Below are 12,963 nucleotides of genomic sequence, written 5' to 3'. Positions count from 1 at the left end.
AAACCAACTTTATGATGATGAATAACAATTTATCCTGACGTCCAATCGAAAAGTGGTCTTCGGCAAAGTTGTAGCTGGGAGGATTTCACATGAGAAGAGTTTGTTCACTTTTCCACAAAATATTATGACGAAGAGATAGAGAGCTGAACACAAAAGTTTGGCGTTCTCCATAGTAATCTCCATACAAACTTCAAATGGCTTGTGCACAGTCAAATTTCTTCCGAATCACTTTAAACTTTGGAAGGATGCTATTTACCATAATTAAAATCGTTTAAACATAGGGGAGCCAAAATTTCAAAAATTCTCCAAAGATTCTCCTATAAAATTATTCAGAATACCCTGTAGGAATTTCTATTGATTCATCTAAAGCCACGATTCCCAACAGGGGATCCAATCCACAGACCTCTGACCATGTGAAAAGCTCCTTACAGCGAGCCGTTTTCCAGTGGTTACCAAGATTGGGAAACAGTGTCTGAAGATTCTTGGAGTTTCTTTCAGGGATTTTTTTAAGGGATTCCTCCAGGATTTTCTTCAAGAAAACTTTGAGAACAACTCCAGAGACATTTGTTTGACTAATTTTCAGGGGTAATCACACAATGCAGCATTATTTAAGCAAAACGTTTTGCTCTTCTTCATTAAATCAAGTTTACGGAACTGGCAATATATAAGTTATGCACGAATACACTCTAAATTCTTCATGAAGTATAGGTTACCCACCAACTGTTGCAACACATTCGTAGCCAGGAGTCCCCTTTGACATTTACCTGCAAAGAAAAGAAAGAAAGATAGACGTTAACTTCCATGAATACCTTGCTCATATCATCTCCTATAAAACAATTTACACACAAACAATTATAATGCACAAAGCCCGCCAGGATCTTATCTGGATCTACATGGTCATAAAAACTTCAATCCAACAACCGACCCGCGCGCCGTCTCGGGACCCCAAACATATAGTCCGTAGCTTTCTTCGTCGTGTGTTGACTCCGCGGAGGGAATTCGCTTTCTTAGAGACTAATCCTTCTAATTAAAACGCGTATCATCGCCACGTGCCCTTTTGATGCAGTTGAGCCACAAACCACACCACACGCATCGATGGAGAAATTATTACAGAACCAAGAACCGCGGCGAACATCTGACATTTCTTACTATACAAAGCAACACGATCCGGAATTCTAGATATGGCGAAGAAAGTGTAATAAAGCTATTAAAAACATTCTCCTTCACTCGTTGCAGGTATCCCGGTCAGTCGTGGCTCATTTTTTAATTATCGGTCGGTCCGTCCGAAATCGTCCTCGGATGGTTGATTTTCTCTTTGCCATCTGAAGGCCATAAAAACGTTCCCGCAAAAAAGGGGGAGGTCGAAACGAAAACTATCACTGAATGACCACTGCTAGAGGGTACCTGAATTATGTAGTTTCTGATTTGAGCGCGGTTCGTAAATAACGTCAAATGGGACATTTATGCGACGGAGATGTCCGCTTCATCGGAGGCAATTGCAATCTTTGGAACCGCTGTCGAAGCCAATAACGGATCCCAAGATGTGACGTTGATGAAGATTGAAAAAGGAAGAAAGTTATCCCTGGCGAGGATGGTGATTAGGGTGGACCAAAGTTTTACTTTGACCTGATGCTTGAAAACCTGATGTTTCCAATTCCGGCATTGAAAGAGGAAAAGAAACTATTAGTAACAAATAGCAAAAAAGCTCAAAAACATGCAATGCAGTTTGAAAGCCGGCCCAATTTTAAATTACAACTTACTAGTCCAATTGAAAATCAAGTTACTCTGGATTTCGGAAGCATTTTCAATCAAGAGAATGTATTTGAAAATGACTGGGGGACTTATTTGGAAGAAGTAAGAATTAATATTGAAAAATTCAAAAATATGCAAGCAACACCCTTAGCTATCTATTGGAAATCGAGCCCCCAGGTTTTCTGCCAAAGCCAAATTTTGGGACACCCTAATGACGATGTTCTGCGGTGGAATCGATTCAGTTTGCTCAATTTCTCCTTTCTTGAAGGAAAGCAAAATCATGCAATAGTAACGGTTCACTTACAGCTTCAGCTTGTTTGATTTGGATGTGATTTCTATTATTTCGCATTCTTTTTCCAAAAAAATCATATCGGGATCGGCGCGAGGAGAAAGCAAATCGGTAGCAGCAAATTGTGGTCAGGATCGAAAAGAAATCCCGTTTGATGATCCTCAAGAAGATGCGAGTGCACCCGTATTCGGATATGGTTTTGGGTCCAACGACGCGCATTGTTTGCCGAACATAATCTTCTTGAGAAAATTGGAAAGGAAAACGGTTTTGATTCATGATTTCGGGACGCGCCGCTTTCGGCTGATGGGTGAAAATCATAATCTAGTTTGATGTGTTGTGGCAAAGGTCCAGTAGGATTTCTTCGGGTGCTATACATATTGCTTCAACGGAGGGGAATTTATTGAACTGTTACTTTTAATGTGAGTCAGATGTGGCGTCAATAATCCGGCCGTAAGCTCGCTTTTGATGAGGACGGGATATTTTTGGAAGCAATTAGAACGACATTTGATGTGAATTTGAAAAAGGATATAAAATATGACAATTAGGACGAAATATTATGAATATAGAAACTCTGTAATAATAGCTGAAATATAGTATAAATTATTCAATAAAATGTTAAAAATAACTCCATATTATTCATGTCTGTTTTGGTAACGAAGAACGATTGTTCATTTTTATTTAGTTACTATCGAATATTTTCAAGACAAAGAAATCACTTATTTCAAGAATCAATCAACACATCCTCGATAGTATAGTGGTCAGTATCCCCGCCTGTCACGCGGGAGACCGGGGTTCAATTCCCCGTCGGGGAGGACAATTTTTTTTTGTGATTTCTAGACTGTTAAGAGAGATATCAGAGTAGCAAATATTCTATCGCCACATTAGAAATCATCACAAAAATTTACATAAGTTGAATTGAAAATTACAATTATGAGTAATTTTCTCTCACAAATATCAATTCCTCGATAGTATAGTGGTCAGTATCCACGCCTGTCACGCAAAAGACCGGGGTACCTGTCGGCCGTCGGGAAGGGCAATTTTTGTCATTAAGCAAAGTTTGAAAGTCTTATTTTTGACGATTTTGTTTTTGACAGTTTACGAATTAATTTCTAACGAGATCAATTGAAATTGTATGGATTATGGTTTTATGTCTATGGAAATACTCATTCCTTCAATCAACATCAGACAAAACTTTAAATCTTGTTTGAATTTGGATTGTTTGAGGGTTCCGGAACAAGTTATAGTCTGCTAGTTTTATAGTAATTCTTGGGTGAACTCATAAAGTAACTGCTAGAAACTTTTGTCCGCAGTGTCTTTTCGAACAAGTTCCGGAATAATCACTAGAAAACTTTTGCGATAGCTTCTTTGATGTTCGTAAGTGAGTATTTGGCTGAAATTTTTAAGGATCTGTTTGTTGAGAAGTGGAGAGTTATTATTTTGAGAATTTTTGAGAAACATGATTCCGGGCTGGTGGCCATCATTCTTAAAATTATTGAGAGGTAATTTCAAAACCAAAGAGTTTCTCATAAAAGCTTCTCATTTAATTGACAAATATTACTAGCAAATCTAATAAAATCCTCACCAAAGCAAAGTTGCTTTGAATGCGCTAAAATTCATGTAGTACATTTATTTTCTGTGTTTCTCAAAAACTTAAATTCTAGTAACTGAATTTGTTTCCCCTAGAAAAAAAAAAAAGATTGACGGCATAATTGAAATTCCTAAATTGAGGCGGGTGAATCAAATAAAAGTAAAAAAAAAAAGATGTTGCAGATTTTTTATGGCTTGAAAAGACTAACCTCAATCGAAGTCGAACATGCATTGCGCGATATCCAGGAGGGTTATGAAATATAGATTCTCTCATAGTTATGATTGATTGCATTCTGGAAAAAAAGGTCCCAAAAAGGGAACATTCCTTTTTTTCCAGTGAAAGCAGCAAGTTCAAAAATTCTCAAGAGCACTTTTTCTTTTCAACCGAAAACAGATGACTAATCCCGTCGTTATTTATCTGTTTCCAAATCAAATAAAGATATAGCTTTTTTTTGCACCGCCATCGATTGAAATTGAATAACACTAGGTACATTTTAAACGCTCGCAAAAAGAAACGATTCATCTGCCCATATGTTGCCATTGTATTCGCCACGAAAAAAAGGATTCTTTTCCTCAGACAAGAACCTCGCAACACAATGGCCCTCCCGAAAAAAGAAAGAAATCAATTAAACCGAAGAACAGCCATCGTGTAGAAACATGACAACGAACAATCAAAACTGCCAAACCGAAAGCTTCTTCGGCTCCGTCCAACTTCTCAGACACCGAAATCCGTTCAAGGTTAACCAAAATATTTATTTCCGGTTTCTTCCGAGACGATGTCCATCCTTGTGACGGAAGGAAAGAAACCACCAAGAGAGTGTTATACATTTTTGCGCGACCAACAACAGCACCTCGATCGCAACCAGGTGATGGATGGATGAATGGCAGGATTAATGAGAAAATCCTGCCAAATTAATTTCCCATTACCCGGAAGCTATTGGCAGTCGGGGTGAGTACCGTGAAACGGGGTGACTTCGATTGTTTTTAGGAAGGAATCTTGCTTATTTTTTGCATTTGGTGTAGAAGATTTTCGTTATTAACTGGCTGCTAGCGACTGAAAACAGCCGAAAATAGGGACTCAAAAGTGACTAAAAGTAGGCCACACAGAAGATAAAAAAGAGATTAAAAAGGACGAAAATAAAGACTAAATAGGAATCCATTGATTTGAAGTTTTCATAAAGAGTTTATTTAGTGATTCTTTTGAAGACTTCATGAGGAATTCAACCTGCAATGTTTCTAAGAACAACCCCAGAATTTACTCCCGAGGTTTTTTTTTTATGAATTTATTCAAAGATTTATTCAAACAACTTCTCAGGTTCGTCATAGAACCTTCCGGCATTCATCTTATAATTCGCTACCATCGATTTTCCATCGATGAATTTCTGCAAGGATCTTCAAAAGAACGTTTTAACTCTTGGGCAAGACCTTGAGGATTGTCTAGATACATTGTTTATCTATTTTTTGTGGAAACAACAAGTTGAATTTCTGTAAAGCATATATTGAAACTCCTGAAGAAATTTCGCATGAATAAAAAGAATATTTGCGGTAGTGTTTGCTAGTACCGTGATCATTTGTAGAATCCATGATGATTTTATTTGAGAAATTGCTCGAGAAGTATTTGTAAGAACTGTAGAAATAGTTTCTGCTTTAGAAATACTGGAATTTCCTAATGTAATTCATGAGGAATTTCTGGTCGAATACATTGGGAAATTCCTGGAAGAGTTCAGAACAGATTTTCTGGAACAGGAAGAAAAAAGAGACTAAATACGGAACAATTACTTTGAAGATTTCTCAAAGAGTTCATTTAGGGATTTCTATAAAGACTTCCTAAGGAATTCTGTTCGAGATTCCTTCAAGAGTTCAACCTGATTTTTTTTTCAATAATTATGGTAGAAGTTCTTGAAAAGAAAAAAGGTTTTCTAACGTAAATCCTAAATTATTCCATAATGAATTTTCGTAGGAATTCCTTGTCAACTTCAACAAGGATCATTGAAAAAACTCTTTGAACCCTGGGGAAGTATCGAGGATTTTTTTAGATAAATCCTAGATCCTGCAAGAATCCATTGTAAAGCGAAGAATGGAACTCCTGAAGAAATTTTCATAAGAATAACGAGAATAATTGCTATAATATTTGCTAGTTTAGTGAATTTTTGAATAATCCATGAAGATTTTATTTGAGAAATAACTCGACAAATTTTTATAAGTACTGTAGACATAATTTCTGGATTACATGCTGGAGAAATACTGAAATTTCTGAATTTAATTCTTAAGGAATTTCAGGTTGAATTCATTGGGAGAATCCTGGAAGAGTTCTGAACAAATTTCCTGGAATAAAAAAGAGACTAAATAATCTCTCAACGAGTTCATTTAGTGATTTATTTAAAGACTCACTAAGAAATTCTGTTCAAAATACCTTCAAGAATTCAACCAACATATTTTCTAAATAATTATAGTACAAATCAATGTAGTATTTCTAATAGGAATCCTAGATCAATCCATAATTAATCTTCGGTAAAAATTTCTAATCAACTTCTACAAAGATCATTGAAAAAACTCCTCGGCCCCTGAGAAAGTTTTGAGAATTTTCTAAATAAATCTTACATCCTACAGGAATTCCTTATAAAACATAGGATGGAGCTCTTGAAGAAATTTCGAAGGAATAACTAGAACAATTGCTGTAGTGTTTTTTAGTTCGACGAATCTTTGAAGAATCCATGGAGATTTTACTTTAAGTTACTCGAAATGTGTGTGCAAGAACTGTAGAAATAATTGCTGGATAAAATGCATGATGAATTTCTGGTCGAATTAATTGGGAAATTCATGGAAGAGTTCTGACTAGAATTCCTGGAATGAACAGGAAGAAAAAAGAGACTAAACAGGAAACAATTACTACGAAGATTTTCTAGAGAGTTCATTTAGTTTTTCCTTTGAAGACTTCCCAAGGAATTTTGGTCAAGATAACTTCCAGAATTAAACCTGCTTTTATTCAATTATGGTAGACATTGTTGGTAAAAAAATCTGTGTGGTATTTCTAATAGGAATCCTACCTCAATCCATAATTAATCTTTGGTAGGAATTCCCAATAAACATCTACAAGGGTTATTGAAAAAACTCTTTGGCCCCTGAGGAAGTTTTGAGCGTTTTGTAGATAAATCCTAGATCCTGCAAGAATTCCTTGTAAAATGTAGGATGGAATTCCTGAAGACATTTCTTAGGAATAATTGAAGTAATTGCTGTAGCGTTTGTTAGTTTGATGGACCTTTGAAGAACCCATGGAGATTTTATTTGAGAAATTACTCGAGAAGTATTTGTTAGAACTGGAGATATACTAAAATTTAGGAATGTAATTCATGAGAAATTTCGATATGAATTTATTGGGAAATTCATGGAAGAGTTCAGAACAGATTTTCTGAAATAATCAGGAAGAAAAAAGAGACTAAACAGACTAAACAATTACTTTGAAGATTTCTCAAAGAGATCATTTAGTTATTCCTTCAAAGACTTCCTAAGCAATTCTGTTCAATATACTTTGAAGAACTCAACCTGCATTTTTTCAATTATTATGGTAGAAACTCTAGAAAAAATACGTGTGGTATTTCTCAGGTAAATCCTAGATCATTTGATAATTAATCTTCGTGGGAATTCCTAATCAATTTCTACAAGGATTCTTGAAAAAAAAAACTTGAACCCTAAGGAAGTATTGAGGATTTTCTAAATAAATCCTAGATCCTGCAGTAATCCCTTGTGATGATGATAGGATGAAGCTCCTGAAAAAATGTTCATGAGAATAACTAGATTAAAAGCTGTAAAGTTTGCTAGTTTGATGAACCTTTGAAGAAACCATGGAGATTTTATTTGAGACATTACTCGAGAAGAGTGTGTAAGAACTGTAGAAATAATTTCTGGAGAAATACAAAAAAAATTCTATTCTGGTCAAATTCATTGTGAAATTAATGCAAAAGTTATCAACAAATATCCTGAAAAAAAACAGAGAGCAAAAAGAGATTAAACCGGAAACAATAACTACGAAGATTTCACAAAGTGTTCATTTACTGATTCCTTTAGAGACTTCCTAAGGAACTTTGAACAAAATAACTTCAAGAATTCAACCTGCGTTTTTTCCATGATTATGGTAATAATTCTTGAAACAAAATGTGTAAAATTCATAATACAAGGATCATTGAAAAAACTTTTTGAACCCTGAGGAAGTATAGAGAATTTTCTAGCTAAATCCTAGATCCTACAGGAATTGCTTGTAAAGCAACTCTTGAAGAAATTTCATAGAAATACAGCCATTCCATGAAATACCGATCTAGTGGGTCTCCGAATTCCGTGCAAATTTGCAATTTTGTTCCTTATCCGAAATAAGGATACACGTATTTTTGGACTTTTTGATTAGGGTGACCATTTCCGAAATAGGGTGACCAGAAAAATCGCGATTTTGCTAAATTTTTATTTAAAAAAAAATATAACTTTTGAACCGTTTGATCGATTTTCAATCTTTTTAGACGAAATGAAGGCTAAAGATTTTGACTTTTCGGGAAAAATATAAAATTTCACAAAAATTGTGTTTTTACATGAAAAAACTCAATAGTTTCCGTTTTTTCGTGTTTTGAAGGCCTCGGGACCAAAGGGGCTATTGCTGCTCTCATTTTTTCTTAAACATTAAAAAAAATCATAACTTTTGAACAGCTCAACCGATTTCCAATATTTTTTTATGGAATGAAAGCTTAAAGTCTCAACTTTTCAGAAAAAATAGAAAAAATAGAAAAAATAGAAAACTTTGAAAAAAAATTTTTTTTTCACATTAAAATATATGAAAATTTCTAAAAAAACTAGAAATTTTTATATTTTTTTCACGTTCAAACATATTTTTATCAGATTTTTCAATTTTGTCTGAATAGTTGAAATTTTAAGCTTTCATTCCATACAAAAAGACTGGAAATCGGTTAAGCTGTTCAAAAGTTATAATATTTTTTAAACATTACAAATCTAATGCGCTGAGACCTACAGTGTGTGCCGATAAAAAATGACTGATTTTTTATTTTCAAAAAAATATATCTCAAAAACTAAAAATCATACATCGCTGAAAATTTGACAGTATACGTAAAATTTTCTGAACTTTCAAGAAAAAATGAGAATAGCGATAGCCCCTTTGGGCCCGAGGCCTTCAAAACACGCAAAAACGGAAACTATTGAGTTTTTTCATGTGAAAAACACAATTTTTGTGAAATTTTACATTTTTCCTGAAAAGTCAAAATCTTTAGCCTTCATTTCGTCCAAAAAGATTGTAAATCGATCGAACGGTTCAAAAGTTATAGGGAGACTTACGGCTTCGGCACCATTCGACTATTATCGGCAACCAAATTTCAAACGCCAAATACACAGTATTTTTCTATCAAAACACATCAGTGGAAACATTCAGTAGATTCTTTGTTCTGCCCGCTTCCCGCAGGCGAGATTTCCGAGACTAAACAAACGATATCGCCGGAGATACCAACAATTCAAATGATCACGCCTCAAAATGCGACTGATTTGGAGCTGCCGAAGTGATTCACCAGCAGTTGTTATGGGAAAGTTGCCGAAGAGAATGAGGCTGCCGACAATAGTCACACTGACAAGGGATGTTCACAGCGTTGTAAAAACGTTTCCAAAAGCATTTTGACAAGTCTGTCGGTGTGAATCGATAGAGGATTGAGCAACGCATAAATGTAAATAGAAAAACACGGAATTTATCTGCTGATGTCCGAGAAAATTACAAAAGAAGCACGGCATCGGCTTAAGCTGCCGAGAATACGTAAGTTCCCCTAATTTTTTTTTAAATAAAAATTTTGCAAAATCGCGTTTTTTCTGGTCACCCTATTTCGGAAATGGTCACCCTAATCAAAAAATCAAAAATACGTGTATCCTTATTTCGGATAAGGAACAAAATAGCAAATTTTCACGGAATTCGGAGACCCACTAGATCGGTTTTTCATGGAATGGCTGAATAACTAGATAATTGCTCTAGTTTTTGCTAGTTCGATGAATGTTTGAAGAAAGTATGGAGATTTTGCATGAGAAATTACTCGATAAGCGTTTCAAGAACTGTAGAAATAATTTCTGGATAAAATGCTGGACAATTACTGAAATTTTCTAATGGAATCATGAGGAATTTCTGGTCGGATTCATTCGAAAATTCTTGGAGAAATTCTGAATAGATTTCCTGGAATAATATTTGGAGGAATATTTAGACAAATTCGAGATGAGAGAAATCGTGGTTGAATCCTTTGTAAAAATGAATTGATCGTAGAATTATGTTAAGGATCATAGAAAAAATCCTATCCGAAATTCTTCAAAAGTTCTAGAGCAAGCCTTTGTGAAGAGTGTTGTAGACGGAGCTTTTGTAGGCATCTTTGTAGGCTCTCCTTAAATAACAACTGGAGAAATCAATGAAAAAGTTAATGGAAAATCTCTGGAGGAATTCCTGGAATAATCTTTGAAAGAAATCGGAGTAATCTCTGTAGAAATTACTTGAGGTAGTAATGTCGGTAAGTTTAAGACTTTTCTGGAGCATATTCTGAAGAAACTCCTCTTAGAATTTCTTGAAAAAATGTTGGAGAAATTCCTTGGGAATCGACATATTTATGAAGTGATCCTTGGAGGAGTCTTTAATAGTATCCCTGAAAAAAAAAACTCCGAGGCAATCACTAAAAAAATCCTGAAGATTTTTCTCGAGAAATCTGAGAATAAATTCCAGACGAACCTGAGAGTTTTTTTTTCTGGATTTTGTAGAATTTCGCAATCTGGACAATCTGGATAAAAGAATAGACTAGCTAGAGATCATTTATTCAAAATATAGACTTTTAAGAGACTTCAATTTAAATAGAGATCAAGTCTCTGAAAAGAGACCTGCTAACAGTCCGTTTAACATCATTGCAGTAGAAGCTGAGTTGAAGAATTGTAATGAAGAATGTGTATTAGATTTCATTAATCAAAATACATTTATTGAAAAAAAAACAACCCACAAAAGTGTTTCAAGTAAACAAGACAAAACTCACTATAAATCTATACGTATGCGTAGAAAACTATATTTCCGAACAGATATCGATTGATTTTATGTTCTGGCCAGGGATTGAAGAGAATTGAGAATATCTATCAGAGCTTACCCTCTAATCATGATCCGCAACACTTCATGTAGTACTGCTATAGGATGTTCGGGAATTGTTTACCATGCCAGTAAAATAAAACACCTACCTCTAAAGGTAAATGACCAAGAAAAACGAGTTTTTTCATCGCTCTCTCTCTCTCTCTTTGTGTCTCTCGTTCGCTGCACTTACTTATCAAGCTTGTTACAACTTGCGAAACATTGTCGATCGCGGACTAAAACAGATGGGGTGTTTCTCTACGCTCTACGTTCAAGCTTCAAAACCAAATTAGAGCGAATTCTGCAATGCCTTATGTTTGATTGAATGACCTTAAATTAATAGGGCGTTGCATACTTCTAGGCACTTTCAAAGATACCCCACTGCACGGTACCTCAAGCGCGGCCGCTAAACTTGTTTTTCACGGCTTTCGGAAACTGGATTTTTTCGGCAATCCGGAGCTTTGTCAACTGTCACGTCCAAGTAATTTGAGACTTTCCGTTTTGGGGAGTGCGAAAATTAGGCATTCACTCAATTATCGGCGTTATTGTTGTTAGTGGCGCGATTTGGATTTTTTTTCCTCGAGAGAAGTAAGGAATGAACCGTGTTTACATTTTCGTCGGCGCGGTGAACGACCACCAAGGATCGGGGCAATAAATAATATTAAGTGCTTTTTAATCGTACTTTAATTTCGCTTTTTTCTTTCTCCCGAAAGCCAAAGAACCTTCTTTTATTGCTTTGGGATGGTCGTTTAACAAGGAGTGGGGTATAGGAATAGTTTTTACACCTTTCGCTATGGCAAAGCGCCGAGATGGTGCTCCTCTCAAGTCGTTATTACATTGTCCTGCTGCGTCCTCGAGAGTGGTTTTAAGAAACGCATTTAAGGTGCCATAAATTACTGGAATAATGCGCCTTTGCTAGAGAACAGTAAGAAGTAATTTATGTTTTGGCTTTGCTTTGGCGTTAAGGATGATCACAGTAGAATCCAATGGTTATTTATGGCATGATGAATATTACTCATTGGTGAGAAGATTTTAAAATAAATGCATTATGAGAAAACACTGAGTATTCTTCTCATCTATAGATTTCTTCAGAAACATAAAAAGAATCTAGCCAGACTGCTAATAATTTGCTTACTGAAAAGAATCAATCTAATATTCTTACCTGGAAACCCTAAATCCGAGAAGACCGAAGTACAAGAAGTGCAGATAAGGACTCCAGTATCCGATAACCTCTCGAAATAATGAGATCATGAGCTGCTACTGAATATGGGTCATGCAATGTTAGTCTATTAATTGAATCGATGCTCCAATTTCGCATCTGATTGCATCTGCCGTGCACAATCAAACTTCGCTGCTGTTGGCGAAGACAAATAAAGACTTCTGTAATTGATATCCTCCACCGTATACACTACCCGTCATAAAAACGGACTCGCTTGAAAAAGTATTGTCACACTCAGCTGAAAAGTTTAGCATCACCTGAAGACAAATATTCATGATGCTTTATCTCGAGATGCTGATGATCTATGAAGCACAATGGGCGGTTTCCATATAGACTGGCGGCGAAAAATATTGTTGACATCTTATGTCATATTTAAGAGTTTTGTGATACAAATTTGATATTTTGTTATCATTAAACAAGTTTTCGAGACCAACTTTTGAAAAGGGCTTATAGCGAAAAGAGGCGTTTTTGACTAATGGTGCATATAGGCCAGGCCTGCCCAACCTTTTTGAACCGCGGGCCATAACTCAGAAACAATATTGTGCGGCGGGCCAAACTTTTTTAATCCAAAAATTTTGGCGAGATGAAGTAAAATTAACATTTTTTTTGCAGAAAAATCAAGTAGTATTTGCTACTATGATAAACTAGATAATTCTGTGAGGATTGTGCTTATGATTACGCCTAAGCCCAGCGCAGGATTCTTTTAGAAATTCTTCACAATTTTGTGAGAATGTTTTTAGGATTTCATCATTCTTAGAATTCTATCTGAAATTTTCGTAACTTTCTGCCAGAATTACATCTAGTATTGTTTGAAAACCTTGACCACAGTTTGATAAGATTGGAGCCCTGGATTTTACGATAATTTAGTGAAGGATTCTGTGACAATTTTCCTCAATATTCCATAGAACACCACTCTAAAATTATTATAAGATCCTGATCTAGAATCTGGAAAATTATGTCCTACTCAGAGTTCTGTAAAAAAAATATTAA

General features: G+C 35.4%; 1 protein-coding gene and 1 non-coding gene across 2 annotated transcripts in view; one reads left to right on the top strand and one right to left on the bottom strand.

The window, feature by feature from the left end:
- Positions 1-12,963, bottom strand: part of LOC5575569 (centaurin-gamma-1A) — a 649,196-nt gene that overhangs the window by 346,513 nt on the left and 289,720 nt on the right. The gene's annotated exons all lie outside the window — the stretch shown is intronic.
- On the top strand, positions 2,782-2,853 carry Trnad-guc. Its single transcript has one exon. It is a non-coding gene; the product is annotated as a tRNA-Asp (tRNA).

Source organism: Aedes aegypti, chromosome 2 (assembly GCF_002204515.2).
Source record: "Aedes aegypti strain LVP_AGWG chromosome 2, AaegL5.0 Primary Assembly, whole genome shotgun sequence".
NCBI classification, from domain to species: Eukaryota; Metazoa; Arthropoda; class Insecta; order Diptera; family Culicidae; genus Aedes; species Aedes aegypti.
Note: the sequence above shows the minus strand (reverse complement) of the source record. Positions and strands in the feature narration are given on the sequence as shown.